This window comes from Phodopus roborovskii, unplaced genomic scaffold (genome assembly GCF_943737965.1).
Source record: "Phodopus roborovskii unplaced genomic scaffold, PHOROB, whole genome shotgun sequence".
Classification (NCBI taxonomy): Eukaryota; Metazoa; Chordata; class Mammalia; order Rodentia; family Cricetidae; genus Phodopus; species Phodopus roborovskii.
The window spans coordinates 9,220,823-9,238,052 of NW_026126625.1; the positions used below are offsets into that span (position 1 = coordinate 9,220,823).

The window sequence follows — 17,230 nt, forward strand, 5'->3', positions numbered from 1 at the left end:
ACAAGATGTAGGACTCTCAGCCACTTCTTCAAGACCATGTCTACCTGCATGCCACCATGCTCCCTGCCATGGTAATAATGAACCGAACCTCTGAAACTATAAGTGAGTCACCCCATTTAAACCCCCTTTATAAGAGTTGCCATGATGTCTCTTCACAGCAATAGAAACCTAACCAAGACAGGTCCTCTGCAAGAGCAGAAAGTGCCCTTAACCTCTGAACTATCTCTCCAACCCCAATTAAGCTGATTCTTTTAAATTTAAAAATTGGTAGATTAATTTGCTAAATAATAACATTTAAATCACAAAATAAATATAATAATTCTGAATGTGCTCACCCCATAGTACAGCCTCACAAATTGCTGACATAACTAAAAGGAATATAGAATGTGAGAACTTCAACCCTATGTATTAGTTACTTTTTTATTGGTGTGATAAACAACATGCCCAAGACAACTTAGAGAAAAAAAAAGTTCATTTGGGCTCATTGTTCCAGAAAGATAAGGGTCTTTCATGGTGAGAAAGCATGGCAGCAGGCCACAGGCTGGACCAGGATGCTGGGGGCTGACGTCTTGAACCACAAGCAGGAAGCAGAGAGAGTGAACTGGGAGTGGATCCAGACTTTGAAATCTCCAAGTGACTCCAAGTCCAACCCCAGTGACTTACTTCCTCCTACGCCTACCCAAACAGTATCACCAACTGTGGACCAAGTATTCAAATGCCAGAGTCTATGAGGGCATTCCCATTCAAACCTTAAGAAACCGATAGATCAAAATCAGCAAAAATTATTAGGGTAACTGCAGAACACATATACATATACAGAAATGTTTCCACAAATATTCATATGCAGGAGCATCAAACCATTCTAGAAATGATTATTGCTTGGGTAGTTAAGGTTGGAAAGGGTGGTGTAGCACTGGGGAGATTTTTCTTTGGTAATTATCACTTCCATATTTGGTTGATGTAGTGACCATAAGTATATTTTTTAAAAAAAACTGCGCAAAACTACACATGTACTATAGTAATATCAAGTTTTCCATTTTAAAAAGTTCATTATTACTATTTTAAATCATGTATACGTATGTGAATATGTGCACATAAATGCAGGTGCTCTTGAAGGTCAGAGAGGCATTAGATCCCCCTAGAGCTGGAGATACAGAGGCTGTGAGTTCTCTGTAAGAGCAATACATACTTTTCACTGCCTAGCCATCTCTCCAGCCCCAAACTTGCTGTTTCTATGTTGTACTATGCACTGTTGTAGAAAACTTGTGGGGACCTCTCTGTGTTTGCAATTTCCTGTGAACATGTAGTCATTTAAAAAAAAAAGTTGTCAAATGCATTTTTGAAGGTAACTGGAAAATATTTGTGCATCTGAAAATTAAGACACATCCTTTAAGGAACTTGTGGCCCTTAAAGGAAAGCACATTGGAAATCTGAGGCATTTAATACTAAATGGACACAAAACTGTACTTAACAAAGCTTCTGGGATGCGGCTAAATACACAACAACATATGTAGAAACAGTTACTATCTTCACTGTTTGTATTAAAAAGAAAAGATAAAAATAAAGAGATAAACTTTCGGGGGATGGGAGGGTGGTTGGGGGGCATGGGAGGGTGGAAGAGAGGGAGGCAGGGATGGAGAGAGAACTGGGATTGTTATGTAAAATAAGAAAAATTAAAAAAATAACCATCAAAGGACACTGAATAGAGCAGATAATGAAGAACTTCTAAAATAATGAGCACACAATCAGGACACTGAACAAATTAAAAGTTGATTCTATGCAAAGCTTTTTAAAATGTTGGTGTTGCTCCGAAGAGGACCCGGGGAGAAGGACAGGGAACATAAATGACATAAAGGAACATAGCTATAGACACTGTCTCAAGAGTCAAAAGATGGCAAAGGGACACAATATACATTTGAGCAATCAGATGAAATTTGGAGAAAGCATGCTTTATCAAAATAAACTCCAGAAAAATTAGGAAATCTTCATGACCTTGTCAGAAAATGAAACAAGTTGAATAGTAAGTCTTCCCACAAGGAAAACACTAATTCCAGATGGCATAAACTGTTAAGTGTTACAGATCATTACAGAAATAAGTAATTTGAGACTGTGGTAACTAAGGACCACATCACATATATTTATGTGACTTGGATATGAACTATCCCTAAAAAATAAAATGCAATAAACATCGAAGACATGTTGAAATTTTGATTCCCAATTGGTGGATCCAGTCATTGAGAGATGATTGGATGCTAAGGCAGCTACATCATCAGTGGACAATCCATTGATGGGTTCGTACGGTTACTTGGAGGAGTGGGTACTGGGTGGGACTAGCTGGAAGAAACAAGTCACTTGGGTGTGTAACTCAGAGAGATGTACCATGTCTCCTGCCCCTCTCCTTCTCTCTCTGCTTCCTGGTTGCCATGAGGAAAATAGCTTTGACCCATCATTTGCCCCCCCTAGGATGCTTAAGTTTATTTCAGGCACAATAACAGATGGCATCCGCTGACATTGGATGGAAATCACTGGAACCATGAGACAGAATAAATATCTACTTTTTAAACTGTTTCTCCTGGGTATTTGTCATAATGACAAAAACATACCAAGCTAGAAAACTTCAATGCACAGAAAGGATGGCAAACAATGGAAGAAAAGAAGAAAGGAAGTCTGGTATCATCATTGTTGTTCTTTCAATACAGTTATAAGAATAAAGGCTGGAGAAGGGGGGAGGGCCCTGAGTGAGGGTCCCAACTGAACGGGGTCCCAAGGTAAGGGACCACATGGGAGAGCATAGCAGGTTCCATAGCAGGTGAGGGTGACCAAGAAGGTGAGGCAGAGGGAATAACACACCAGGCCGATAGAGCTTAAATGAGGAGTCTATTTAGAAAGGGGAGTGAGGGAGAAGAAAAGAGACATGGAGGCACCAGGAACAGAAGAGGAGAGAGGGGGAGGGGGGAGAGAAGAAGGGGGTAGCTGGTGGCCAACCGAAAACAGGAGAGAGAGAAGAGAGAAAGCAAAAATGAGCGTAAGTGGGTAAGGGTCTGACTTTTAAAGGGGTCCTTTACACCTGCCAGCAGACTAATACTCATGGATCACTGGGCTGACCAGAGTACTGCCTGAGTGCGTTCTGCCAGGTGACAGGGGCAGGCCAGCGTAATTCCTGAATCCTTACAATCATGAGGTGCACTTGACCTTGGAACTAGAATAAGAAACACTGTGTGGAATCTCACGTATGAACACAAGATCACAAACAAAAATAGTAGTCAACTCTATCCAAAGATTAAAAAAAATTGTTTACTATTGGGAAATTATGAAATAACCTACAGATCAACAGACTAAAGAAGAATATCATATAAAAACAACTAAAATAGAAATTTTAAATAAGATTCAGGAGTTATAACATTTACAACAGTATCAGTATTTGATTCATACCCAAACCAGAAAAGATTTCAAAATGAGTAGAAAAAAAAAAAAAGATTCACAGATCTCATCATCTAGATAACAGAAATATTTGAGTTAACTGTCAAAGGTCTTTAAGCAGAAATCAAAAAATGTTGTGATAAAAAAAATTATGAGTGTGCCTAAAAATGATGAAAAATAAGAAGTTTCAGAAAAGCAATATGAGAAAGGAATAATCATATCAAAATCTTAGAGCTGCAATGTATACTTACCTAACTGAACAAACCAGAGGACTGGTTCAAAGGACAGAGGAAAGAATAAATTAGAGGCTGGAACAAGAAAGTTGCTAAACATAATGCCTTTAAGAGTATGAAAGAGACCTACTTAAAAGCACTAGATAAATCAAAATACAATTAAAATAAATAAATTTTCATGAAGCCTATAGAATACTAGCAAAAGATCTCATGTTGGGTCTCCAGGGTTGTGAAATCTGGAAGGCAGAGGATAAGCTTGAGAAGTAGTCATGGAGATAATGGCTGATACTCCCCAGATGGAAGAAAAGATAGAAAATGACATATCTAAGAAGCTGAGAAAGTTGCAAACAGGATGAACCACAATAAATCAACATTAAAACACATTATACATATATTAAGGAAGATGGTCCAAGAAAAACAAAACAAACAAAAAACAAAAACAAACAAACAAACACACACACACACACACACACACACACACACACACGTTCTCTCTCATCCTCAAATCCTAGCATGTCACATACATCCGTACATATCTGAATGGGTTTAAATGCAGAATGCCTAATGTATCAGAAAGGAGACCCAGAGAGGATAAAGAGAGGTGCCGGGGGGAGAGGCAAGGGGACACTTGCAACATGGAAACAAAGGAGACTTGGGGATGTCACAGGAAGTATAGAGGCTCAGGAAGGTGGGAAAGTAAAGGGACAGAAGAATCTACTAAAATACTTTGTTTTAAAATGCTGTAATAATATACAAAACTTTGCTAATTTAAAAAATTTTAATTTTAGTTAAATTCATCAATAAAATTGGGGGAGACTAGATACCTAATACCTATTTCATTTTCATGAGCATGATGCGCAAACATCTCCACTACTCACAGGACTTATTTAATGCCATTCAGTAAAGTTTTGTAATTGTTTTTCAATAAGAACTTGTAATATATCTCTCATTAAATTGTTTCCTAAATATTTTCTAATATAATCATAAATGCTATCTTCTAAATAATGCTTTTCCCAAACTGCTGCTTTCTGGCATATGGGATGCAATTTTCAACTGGTTCTCTTGACTCACATTTTGTTTCTGCATATTTACATAAAGTTGTAAGAAAACAATGCAGAGAGATGTGTGCCCTTTCACACCATTCTCCATCTCCCTCCCCTCCATCATTAACATCTGCAAGATGACAGCACAGTGTCATGGTTAGGTCATGAGCATGGTCACCACCATACAGATCCCTCAACAGCCTATGTCCCTTCCCCCTCATTCTTGCCTCTAGTGTCTCTCCTAGTTGTTTTTGGTTTTTGGTTTTTTGTTTTGTTTTGTTTTTTTCCTTTTCTGTCTTTTTGAGACAGGATTTGTTTCTCTGTAGCCTTAGAGGCCATCTCTTCTAGTCTTTCTGATGTTTATCGCTTTACAGTCTATGTGTAAGCTCACTTCAGGTTTGCTGTTTTGTGCTAGATGGGACTTGATCTAAGCTGCTCTGTACTTTCCCACATGGTGTTTGGGCATTTGTCCTAAGTCAGCTAGGCATGCTTACGAAGAAGATTCTTTATAGGCTCTTTCTTCTCTGTGTCTGTCTTTCCTCTTACACCACAGTGCGGATTCATCCTGTAGTGATGAATGAGTCTTGGAACTGAGTAGAGTAACTCCTATCTTTTAAACCTTAGCATTTCCATGTAAACTTTAGAGTAAATTTTTTCTGTAGCTACAAAGACTTGCTAAGAGCCGAGGAGGATACAGAATAAGCAATAAATTTACAACTGATAATGGAAGAGCAGGTTGGTCCAATCATTTCAGAAGCTAACTTGGCATTTTCTAGTTCAGAGGAAGACATTCTGATTCTAATGCCTACCGCCTAGTTTGCATAGACATCCCAGGAGTCAGGTTCAAGGATTTGAAGGAGTACTACCCTATCTGAGTGGCTTGTGAGCCCTGCAAACCACAGTTGCTAACAGGCAAAGTAAGAGAGCAGTCAAGAAACCAAGTTCTCTCTAGCTGCTAAACAGCAGGAGGAAGGGAAAACTGTGGGTACCTGGCATGGAACATTGACCCAGGTTTCACAGGTTTGTCTAACATGCTACTTTGAGGACAACAAATCCATCTCCACCACCACCATCCCCTATCTCTGTGACACAGCAGGTAGGCAACCACCAAGCTACTGAGGACTAGTTTTTCCTGCCCCCTGAAAGCATGGTGGAAAAAACCTAGGTCCTACAACTTCTCCTGTCCCCAGTCCTGGGCAGCAAATGGTCACCCACCAGACCCAAGGGAGGTTATTCTGTCCCAGCATGCATTCCATTCCTTCAGGGACTGAGGGAGCAGTCTGGTAGTTCGAGAAGGATGAATGAAACAGAGCAGAACAGAAGCACAACAAATCTACAGTGTCATTACAACAGACATCCACCAGAGCTGACCAGAACTAGGTGTTGCACATAGCCAGAGTGCCACACAGAAGAGCAGCATCTCTAACAAAATAACCAAAGTGTCCAAAGTGCGCCAGAAGGTCAAATTTATAGTATCTAGAACCAAAAGCACATATTTTAAGGAAGAAGACAGTGAATGAATCCTTTGATGAGTCAGGTGTTGGAGTTATCTGACAAGGACTATAAAGCAGCTGCTTCTTCAATCTTTACAAATTCCCCAGAAACAAACAAACTTAGACATAGTCACGTTGTTAAAGTGGCAAATAATAGGAGACAGGCTTCTTCTTTGAACTGCAACACCAAAGAAATAGATGTTTTCAAAAAGCAGCCGCAAGAGATGCAAGAACTGAACAAATTAACTGTCCAAAGAATTAACATTAAGGTACCTCATAGTCAAACTTCTAAATTCAGAGGCAGAGGAAAATGCTTTAAAATCCATAGAGGTCAATGATACAACATCTATACAGACACATATCATCTGAACACACAGAAGGCAGAAGGACAGATACTCCAGACTCTAAGCACAGAAAGTGTCAGCCAGAAATCTGATATCTGTGAAAGCCGCCCTCCCAGATAAACCCAGCACTTAAGAGGCTGAGGCAGGAAGAGGACCCTGAGTTAGAAGCTTATATATTAAGAACACCTGCCTCAATCAAACAAGCAAACTCCTATCACACTTTAAGTACAAATGGATAAAAAAAAGTTCTTAGATGGATGAAAATAAAAAGAATGTATTTCAGGTCAGTTTAAAATTAAAGGTCATCTAAAGAAATCTCCCCAAATAGAAAGAAAATGACAAAAGGGCCGGAAGCTTCACAAAGGAAGTAAGAATGGAGGGGTGGTGAAAACTGCAGCAAACAGAATAGATTCTCTTCTCTCCCGTGTGAGTTTAGTTATGTTTATGCTTAAAGAAAATGTCATATCTTCTGATGTGGTGCTCACGCCATAAAGGAAATTATTGGGAAGATGATATAAAAGTTAGGAGAGTCAAGGAACCTATGGCGGCTAGTTCTTGTCAACTTGACACAAGCCAGAGCCATCCAAGAAGAAAACTCAGTTACGGAATTGCCTTCATCAACTTTCAGCAAATCTGTGAGCCATTTTCTTGAGTAATGATTGATGTGGAAGGCTCATCCCACGGTGGGTCATGCTATCCCTGGAAAGATGGTCCTGGGTGTATGAAAAAGCTAACTGAGCAAGCCAGGAAGAGTAAGTTGGCCACCAGCATTCTTCCATGGTCTCTGCCTCAGTTCCTACCTCCAGGTTCCTGCCTTGAGTTCCTGCCCTGACTTCCCTTCATGACTGAAAGCCATGAAATAAGCTCTTTCTGCTGTAAGTTGCTTGTGCTCATGGTGCTTATCTCAGCAATAGACACCTAACTAAGACAGGTATAAGTGTAAGTAAGGTTGTAATCAAAGTGATAAAAGTCAGTTCTAAGAGGTAATTTGACAAGTCCTGTGCGGTGTAAAGGGCCATACATATAGCAACCACTGTGACAACTATAAAATAAAATCAAAGCACCAAATAAGGCAAAGGGAACTCTAAAACAGTGTGCAACAATGCACAGACAAGCAAAAGAAGACAAGAGGAGGAACAGAAAAAAAAAAAGGTAAACCTACTTATGTTCTCATATATAAATTATCACCTTAAATGTCAGTGGTATAAACACAGAGATTATTAGAGTGGATGAGTGGATATAGATTTTTAAAATTAAGCTGGAACTGACAGGTAGGCCTGCTTATCCCAACCACTCTAGAGGATGAGGCAGAAGGATTGCAAGTTCAAAGCCTGGGTGTGATACAAAGTGAGTTCAAGGCCAGCCTGGGAAACTTAGGGAAGCCCTGTTCCAAAATAAAAACTGCAAAGAGAGCTGAGGGGTAGTGATGGGCAATGAATAAAGCACTGTTGGCCAATAGGAAAGCAAGATAGGTGGGTCTATATATTATCTTTCTGTGGTCTTTAAAGGAATTAAAGACAAATAGTTATGGTTATAGTTTTTCTTTGTTAGGATTAAAGATAAGTTACATATAAGACTTTAGACTCACAAAGACAGGATAAATGATAAAATATTTTAAGTCTTACTAAATGTTAATGGACTAAATATTGTAAACTGTGATTCTTATTTGATAACTGTTGTGTGATATATTTTGCTATGCTAAGGTTAAAACCCTTCTTTTTATTTAGACAGAAAAGAGGAGATGATGGGAGATGTCATCCTATAAATATGTTTCTCATACTGGTTAATGAATAAAGCACTGTTGGCCAATAGGAACAAGATAGGTGGGACTAGGAGACAAGGAGGATTCAAGGAAGTAGTAGGGAGGAATCAGCATGGAGAGACTGGAGAGAACAGAACCACCGGCCCCCACTCTCCAGTAAGATAAGACCACATGGAAGTACTTAGATTAATATAAATGGATTAATAATTAAGACAGAGCTAGCCGGTCCAAAAAAAAAAAAAAAAAAAAAAAACAAGTAACAGGCCAACAGCATAATATCAAATACAGAGTCTCTGTGTGTTATTTGGGGCTGGTGCAGCAGTGTGACCAGGCTGACGGAAAACCTACTCTCAACAGGGTAGCTTTGAAGTAGAGTACTTTTGCAGAATAAGATAATCCTGGGTTTAATTGTCAGGATTGAAAAATAAAGGACGTAATTATTTATAAGAAACTCACATGAAACATTATGACATAGGTCAGAACTAAAAGGGCAAAAATATCAAGCAAACATTAAGCAACAATAAGAAGAGCTGGTAAATTCAAGTAAATAGATAGGGCAAAGGATACAGATGAGTAGGGAAATAATTCACTCAAAACAAAGGGTAGTGTCACCTGTCACCCATGAGAGGCAGAGTGGGTAGCATTGGATGGGGACACTCACAGGACCTCAGTTAGTTGCCAGGTTTATTTCCTTTCCTTTTCTTTCTTTCTTTTTTGTTTTTTGTTTTTTGTTTTTTAGTGACAGGGTTTCTCTGTATTATTTTGGAGATTGTACTGAAACTAGCTCTATAGACCAGGCTGGCTTCAAACCCACAGACATCTGCCTGCCTCTGCCTCCCCCAAGTGCTAGGATTAAAAGTGTATGCCACCAACACCCAGCTCAGGTTTATTTCTTAATGCTGATGCTTTGTATAAAGGCAATCAGAACACTTTTTTAGAGTATGAATACATTTTATATATATATTTATCTATGCTCAAGATTTAATAAAAAGTTTTAAAATCTAAACTTAAAAAAAAAAAAAAGATATATTCAGGTAAGCCATGGAACCTCATGAGGCCTTAAATATTCCTGCAACTTTCTCCTAAGCTCATAGTAGAAGCACAAATCGACTTCCTCCTGCCTGCACCTGGCACCTAGAACATAGTCTTTGATGGATGCATGTAAATATTTTGTATTGGTTGCTGTTTCAACTGGAATAATAGAAACTAGGGGGGAGGGGAAGGGGAGGGGAGGGGAAGGAAGGGGGAGGGAGAGGGAGGAGAGGGGAAGGGAGGGGGAGGGGAGGGGATAGGGAGGAGAAGGAGGGGGAGGGAAGATTTCCTGGCCATGTTGCAGCAGTATTGCTCTTCCAATTCTCCCACTGGTCCCCAGTTCACCAAGGGGTGAGCTCACTTGCCTATTTGCATCTCGATGAGCTTACAAGGAGGGACTTTGTTGCCAAAGCAAGATCCTAACCCCCGACTCTGGCTCTCACTCTTGCTCTGGCTCCTTGTTTCATCTGCTAATTGGTGAGCATGCTCTTCTACCCCAAGCTTCTGCCACCATGATGCTCTAATCCCACCATGAGTCCAAAAGCAAATGAAACAACTGTGAACTGAGACCTATGGATTCATGGACCCAAAGAAGCCTTTTGCCCTTTGAGTTCATTCTCTTGGGTATTTTACTATAGTCCTGAAAAACTGGCTAACACACTGGGCCTTCAAGGGTGACAGGCTTAGGTTCATGAGTATTGCAGGCAGAGGTGGCAGTAGAGTCAAACTCTTGAAGGAGGTGATGAGTGGACCATGTGCAGGGGTGGGAAGAAGCCTAGATGGGCTGTAACCTACATGCAAAGGATGATGATGAACACCAGAAAGGTGGCTGGAAAGGTAGATGCTTCACTGATTTGTCTCAGGTTCCTTTATTCTCCTTCTACCCAGGCAAACTCTTTACTAGCCAAATGGTGTCTTGCCAAAACCAGTGAGATACAAAATGCCAGCTAATGAAGCCAACTTCTGAGGGGATATTTCCAAATGTCTTCTAGCATTGGAAACAACTAGAAATCACATGGAATTTGGGTGAGCATCAGCAAGTGGGCATGAATCATACCTGTGGGCTGTCCCTCCCCACTTCCTGCACATGGACCACCCTTGCCTCCCTCCATGTCCTCCCATAGACTCTGGGGACCCGGCAGCTCCATGGGAGTCCTGGAAGCCCAAGCTTCCCTCACAGTGACTGCTCTCAGTACCCACAAGTGTTTCTTCTGTGGCAGGAAGTGACAAGCAGCCAGGGTATATAGGGTTTCATACTAGCCAAGAAAGCCTAGGCCTCAAGCCACAGACTGGGCTGCTCAGAGGCAGAGTAGTGAAAGAACTGGTCTGCCCAGAGAGGCCTTGACCCCTCCTCCCACACCCACAGCACATGCCAGAGATGCAGATGGTTGAGATGGCTGCACTACCACTGAGTCACAGTATATGAGTGGTGACTTTGCCTAACCAGTATTTTAAATTTGTAAAGAAAAGCAGGATGTACCACACTGTGGATCAAATGTTTCACATCCTTGGGGGGCAGGAACCTCCCACACACATACACTCACACATGTCTGGCCTTCTAGCTGCTGTCCTCCTCCCGGACTGAGCTTCAATGACTCTAGATCCCAGCCAAAGGATGCTGACAGAATGTCTAGTATAACCCTATATGTTAGCTCAAGAAAGGGACTATGCTAATAGACGCTCTGTCTTAAAGGTGGTCTCAATGTGTCGATTCATAAATAGTTCTCTCCATAAACATTTATAGGGCAATCACTTTGTACCACTTCCCGGTCTCAACAAGGGCTGTGTCCCACAGAACTTTAAAAATGAAGAGGACCAACTCTGAAGAATACCAAGTGAGCAGACAGGTTTTCAGGCCAATCCGGTGACCTGCTATGATCCAGCTGGAGAGGAAATGAGGAGTACATGTGGATGATGGCATAGAATTTCACCAATCCCTTCTCCCCCTGAGGTGTGTGCCGTCCAGAGCATATCACAGCATGAATATTCATACCTCTGGGCTCAAGCACTGCCAGCGATTGCTGGAGGAGGGCAGTGAATAGGGAACTGTAAGTGACCACCTTACGATGATGGACAATGGGGGTGGCCAGACAGAGAGTCGAGATGGACCTCCCAGCCACCAGAGCAGAACTCTGAGGAGTTCAATCCCTTAACTGGAAGTGGTCTGCTGGTTCTTATGGAGGCCCATTTGTCAAAGTGGAAAGACAGAAGAATACATTTTAGGCATTTAGCTTGTGGATATCGTTTGTGCTCTCAGCTTAGGTCCTGTCCCTGTTAAAGAGAAGCCTATTTCAGGCAGAAAAGACTTCAGTGAGACACAGAAAGGCAGGAAGAAGTGAAGGATGGTAGAGAGATAAACTTGAGCATCCATGCAGATGAACACGGACTCACAGAGTAATAATAACAATATGCTTGGAAATGCAATGCATGGCAATGACATCAAAGAGAATGCAATGTCAATGGGAATGGGAGTTCCACAGTCTTAGTGTTGTTTGGGTGCAGTCATGATTATAATGCTTAGGGTGTAGTTTTATTTATTTTAGTGATAAAATAAAAATAATTAGAGAAAACCCATAACTTAGCAAGTTAACCCAGATGAAACTGTAACATATATATCAATCTAAAAGATGAGAGAAAGCAGAATATAAAATACCCAAGGCAATTAGAAACCAAATGACAAGATGGTAGACATAGTCACTAACACACCAGAAATGACACTATCTATAGACAAATGCAAATAATTGTGTACTGTTTATGTAACCTGTACCTTAATTGTACAGGCACAAGTCAAAGATAAAGGGAGGGATAAGGATAAGACACGCCAACAACTCACAATTCTCCTGCCTCCACTCCTTAGTTCTGACATTAGGTGAATTTGAACATCCCAAACGACCTTCTTTTCTTTGTAATTTATCTGGTCTGTGGTATTCTGTTATACCACAGAAAGCTGAGCAGTCAGTAGCCAGGAAGTGCCTGTCTAATACTGTGTCTAAGAACATAGCATGAGCAGTTTGGAAGAAGGGACAAGATTCATTATGCTTACAATTCTCATCTCTACACAAGGCCCCTGACTGTGTAGAACCAAATTTGTTTCAAAAAAAAAAAAAAAAAAAAAAAAAAAAAAAACCTTAAACCTTTTAATCTCATGGGTGTTTTGCCTGTATATATGTTTATGTACCACATGGCCTGGTGCCCATGGAAGCTAAAAAGGGTGTTAAATCCCCTCAAACTGAAGTTGCAAATGGTTGTGAGCCACCATGTATGTGCTGGGAATTGAACCTGGGTTCTCTGGAAGAAGTATAAGTTCTTTTAATCATTGAGCCTTTGCTCCAGCCCACAGATTTGTTTCTTTACTCCAGACAATATCTTAGAAGGGAGTACCTGCCAGTGTCTGGTTTAGCTTTCTTTCCTTAGCCTTGATATTCTGCTCAAATGACATATTTAAAAATACTCTGAAGCTAGAAATACAACTAAGTTGATAGAATGCTTGCCTAGTATGGAGGAAACCCTGGATTCCATCCTCCTCATTGCTTAATTTGGGTTGGTAGGGTATGACCCAGAGGCAAAAGGCAGGAAGATAAAAAAATTCAAGGGCATCTTTGTTCCACATAACTCAAAGAAAGACGTAGGAAGGAAAGGAGGGAAGGAGAGAGGGAGGGAGGGAGGGAAGGAGGGAAGGAAGAAAGACAGAGGGAGAGAGGGAGAGGGAGGGATGGAGGAAGAAAGGAAGGAAGAAAGAAAGAAATTGAATTGAAAAAAGAAAACAGTTGTTACATGAAAAAAGACAGCTAGTCTAAAGTGTCAGGGAAACCCACTCATTTCGTCCTGTAAACGTTCTAGGTCTGATGGACCAAGGTTCTTTCTGGAAAGCTGGCCCTGGAGCAAGTGTACCCTGGGGCTCATCCACACTTACTACACTCCAGTCATTCCCGCTGGTTTTGTACATCCATAGGCAGGAATCAGCTCAGTCCTGGGTGTGCCACACACAACCTTCCAATGACGCTTTCTTTTTAAGTTTTTTTTTTTTTCCAAGTTAGCTGTTTATGCAACTTCCTCTCTTTGAGTTTCACGTTAGGCATTTCTAGAGCAGGGGCTGACATCACAGGGCTTCTTCCAGATGTTGTTTTGAAATCACTGTAACCATGGCACTGCTGGAAGCTGAGAAGTCCATCTGGGCCAACTGAGTCATGCCTGAGTACAGGGAGCTTCTGTTGAGGGAAGAGGGGAGCCCAGGCAGGGACCAGAATGTCCCTTCTGAAAGGAAGAAGTGGGTGGCCTGGGTTATTCTGAAGGGCCTCCACAAAAGGCCATTGGGGCCAGCTGTGAGCTTTGACCTCCATGACCTGACATCTTTGATAAAAACCTTTACTAGCTTGCAGCACATTCATGGGTCTTTAAGACTCACCTGTGTGCACTTAAAAGGAACCCTATCTCCAACCCCCAGCCAGCCAGTACCTCTCTCTCCACTCTTGGCTCACACCTGGCTCACACCTGACCTGAGCTCTCAGGTCACCCTAGCTTGTACCCTGCCACACTCTTCCCAGCCTTTGCTTAGGCCACACCCATACTCCTCATGGTCTGAATGTTTACCCTACTCACCCGGCTTCTATAGTCATTCCTGCTATAATACCCCTCTCCAAATTCAATCTCTGCAATAGCCACACTCTACCCTGACCACGGTGGGAACTGTAATGGTCTGGTCTGCCCCATTACCCTGTAGCACCATCAAAGCCACAACTCTTGCATGCTGCCTGGCACATTGGAATGGACTCAGTAAATGTTAGTGAATACATTCATTAATTACTGAGAAATGAAGCTTTCACCCTTGAAAACAGAGGTGATGGTGTCTATCAAGCAGTTGCTATGTCCACAGTATCAGCACAGATAAACTTTCTCATGCAAACACCTAGCTTTGTCATCTCAAAGACTCATATTAGGCATGTTCTACTGACTAGCATTCTCAATTTCTTAGATGAGAACATCGAGGTGCAAAGGAAAAATGGGAATTGTCCAGGAACAGACACAAAGTATATGGGAAAATTTTATTCCAACCCGGGCAGGATCAGGCACATAATATGTGGGAAAATTGGATTCCAGCTCAGGCAATTAGAGTAGTGAGCCCACACTCACTCCCACCTCATGCTATTGAGGAATGAGGCTATGACTGCCTCACTCCTAGGGTCTTGGGAGATGAAGGCCGAAGAGATAAGAGTGGTGAATACAGCACAGGAGAATAAGCGAGGATAAGAAAGAAAGTTTTTTGGTTTTTTGTTTGTACTTTTACTAGTATCTTTGGACTCTTTCCATTTTCCTTCCTTCGACAGATACCTCACCCAGACAAGTACATCAATGGAGCCTTGGGCATGCCCATCTGTGCCTAGTGGACAAGACCCAAGCTCTCAAACATCCTCTCCTCCTTTGTTAAGCAGTTTTCTCTACCTGGAAAATGGTACCTTGTTCAGGGAACCAATCTGCTTTTCGTAATCTTATTCCAGCCCCGCCTCTTGCTCTCACTCTCATGCTGTCTTGCTCTCAAACACATCCCCTTTCTGGGCTGTGGCTCTGGTCAAATGTGCAGTTGAAGTGACTCTTTTCATGTTTTCACACCCTGCATCCCCCATCAACAAGCCCTTCTAGCTTTGCCTGGCCCATAGGTGTCCCTGCTCTTACTATTTCCTGGGACCTGCCACCACTACCTCAGTTTAACCCATATCATTCCTGGCCTGGGTTATCACTGTAGCCTCCTGAGAAGGCCCCCATTACTGTTTGACAAGCCCTTGAGTGTTCCTATTAAAGCATCCTTACCATGTCCCTTCCCTGCCTCCCATCCTTACAATAAATCTCCATCACTTTGCCACAGCCCTGCCTAGGACCCTGGCTGCTACCTTGGCTTCCCACACTTTTGTTCTCCCCTTTACTCTCTGCCTCGTGTTCTAGACTTTCTGATACTCACAACACACTTCCCTTCTTTCTTACTTTTCAGACAAAATGTTGTGTACCCCCAAGCTGAACTGAACTTACTATGTAGCCCAGGCTTGCCCTGAACTTACAGCCATCCTCTTGAATCAACCTCCTGAATACTCCTAGAATATTTTTTTCTTCCCCTTGTTGCATATGATACCCCTCTGTCTTGGATGCTCTTGCTGCAATAGTCAGTGAGTGAATCCTCAAAGCTATTGAGATCCTGATCAAGAGCCTGCTTGGCAGAGAAGGCTTTGTGAACACGTGTCTCACAAACAGCACCCTTGTGCTTCATTATGACCCCACACACCCCTGGCCCTGCTCAACGAGTTTCCATTACCCTTCTCTACAAATGCTACATCATTCATTAAGTTGTTGATATCTGCATCTTTTGGCCAGATGCAAGACACACCAGGACAATCCATCACTTAATTCCTGCTCTAGCTAGGTACACCCATAGATACTGCCTTGGGGAAGGAGAGCCAGTACCCCCTTGAGATCTGCTCCTTATTTCTCAGCTCCTCCTACAGACCCACATTCCTCTTGGAGTATAGCTTACACTCTAAACATGTTCCTTATGGGAAGGATCTGGATCACCACAGTGCCCAGCACATAGTAGGTGCTCAGAAAATGCCCTGTGAGTAAACAAAAGTGAATGAATAAAGTACACAGTAGGAGTTGGTGAGATTCCCAGATGATTTTGGAATCTCTTTTACCTGAGCTTTCATCTGCACAAGTTCATATTGTGATTAATAAACTCTAGATTTGATCCCCAGCACTAAAGAAATAAGATGTGGTAGCACCACTTGCAATCTCATCGCTGGAGAGATGGTGACAGGAGAATGAGAAGTTCATGTTCTTCCTCAGTTACATAGAAAATTCAAAGCAGGCCTGGGATATATGAAACCCCCAGGTGAGTAAATCTCTCCTCATTCATGGCAAGCTGAGAGACTGGACAGCTTACCTGAAGCCCATCAAGATGCTGGCTTTGCCTTCTACTCCATGAGTTCAAGGCTCTTCAGTGGGAGTTACTCCAAAAGTGATGGTACAGCCTACTCTAGGCAGGACTTTAGTGTCTAGATGTTACTAGGACAATCACCTCTATCTGCTTCATAGCATGGTCTCACAGTACACATTAGGTAAGTACTCAAAAGTGAGTTGCCTCCTGAGGATCAATGTGTACAAAAGTATAGACCTCACCAAGGCAGCAGGATGCCTTCTCTTTCTGCTGCTTGACCACATGACCTCCTCAGGATCTTGGCAATAGACTGGGAAAAACCTCTTGGATCCTGCCCATCTTGTGTGGGAAGCATGACTCCAGGTCCAGGACTCTTTGGACCCTAAGATGTCCCTTCTTCCATAGATGGCACAAAAACAAAATCATGGTACCCCTTAGGGAATAATTACAACACATCTTTACCCTGGATGTCCTATACCCCCATGATCTCTATCACAGACAGACAGCCATCTAACAGGGAGATAACATTCTCAAGTCCCAAACACTTAACATTCAAATTGACTGAAGGGACCTGGAAAACACTCGCAGTTACATTCTGGAAGCTAGCTTTCATCCATGCTTCTTGGCATGCTTTCCCAAGGCCTCTCTTGTGTCCAGGTCCCTACCTTTCTGGGTATAAAGGATAGGTGTATTTTGACCTGTCTATACTCTGTCCAGGGATGCTTGTGTAGCAATGAGAGCTAGTGTTGCTGGCATTTTTTTTTTAACCAGGGATCTAGGCTCAGTCTATCTCCAACTGACACCCCTGTCACCGAATATCTCAGAGAAGAGTGTTGGCTGTACCAGATGCTATGAGCTCTAGTCAGTCCTGCCTCAACTTTTCCCTTGTTGCTATTCAAAATGAGAACTTGCTTTTCTGATTTTGCTTAAATGGACCCAAAGATTAGCTCATGGTATCAGACAGCAATGATGGGCCCTGACAGA

The 17,230-nt window shown here is 42.0% G+C and overlaps 1 protein-coding gene across 1 annotated transcript in view; it reads right to left on the minus strand.

Moving 5' to 3' along the window:
* Il16 (interleukin 16) overlaps nt 1-17,230 on the minus strand; it is a 96,864-nt gene that overhangs the window by 55,072 nt on the left and 24,562 nt on the right. The gene's annotated exons all lie outside the window — the stretch shown is intronic.